The sequence below is a fragment of the Cryptotermes secundus genome, unplaced genomic scaffold (genome assembly GCF_002891405.2).
Source record: "Cryptotermes secundus unplaced genomic scaffold, Csec_1.0 scaffold1137, whole genome shotgun sequence".
NCBI lineage: Eukaryota > Metazoa > Arthropoda > Insecta > Blattodea > Kalotermitidae > Cryptotermes > Cryptotermes secundus.
The window spans coordinates 344,112-345,149 of record NW_019729230.1 but is presented as its reverse complement, the minus strand read 5'-3'; positions in this window follow the sequence as shown (position 1 = coordinate 345,149).

Genomic DNA, 1,038 nt, shown 5'->3' with positions numbered 1-1,038 from the left:
GTATGAAGTAAAACATGAAGAAAGCAGTTTTCTTGAATGTGGCGCCGTGTAGATATTGTGTTTAGGAGGAACGTATCGCCTCCATCTTCTGGGTGGAAGAAAAATAAAGAAAATCCGCGAGCGATGAACCAGCGCGAGCAGGTACTAACAGACATTTTTCTTCCACCCTGAAGATGGAGGCGATACGTTCCTCCTAAACGTCGATTAACACAATATCTACACGGCGCCACATTCCAGAAGGCTGCTTTCTTCATAGTCACCGCCGTGAAAACCTAAAATCTTACGAAGTAAAGCATGATTCACTTCTGAATAAACGAAAAAAGGGAAGCAAACAGTACGACATTTGTAAATCTCGTCTCAATGCTAATAATAAATCAGAATCATACTGCGGAATTTATAATAAAAATTAAGTCTAATTGGTCCAAGGACCTGCTGTGTATAGGAGGTTTCGGATAGAACGTATATTGCAATATAATTGGAAAGACAGTTTACGATTCCTTTGTGATTTCCAATTTTATTGCTTCTTAAACAACTTACGTTGCCATAAACCTAAATTTATACAGTCCAACTCGTCATTTTATATTTTTGAACCATTCTTTTTAAATTCATTTGTCTTCGCCTAGACAGTCTACATGCTCAAGTAAGGGTGGTTTACGAAATATAAACTAGTAACCTATCCTCCCACAAATTAAAATTTACAATCTCTTTCTTAACAACCTTCTCTTTTTGAAAATGTATTACTCGTACGTCTGCTCACTTCACTTCATAATCACACATTTTTAATTATCTAAGGTTACTTCAAGAACACACGCCTTAACGTTTTAATCAAATTCGTCCAGGCTACATTTACTAGTACACGATTCTAACAGGAAACACAGACTTTCGTGAACTTCACAAAAAAGAAAAATATTATGCTTGGCTTTACTCCAAGAAAAATACTTAATAGCAACAAATACGTTAAGTTAATATTTACAGTTCGTATTAGAAACATGTTAAAAATTTAGAATTAGTTAATTATATAAATCATAAATATTTAAA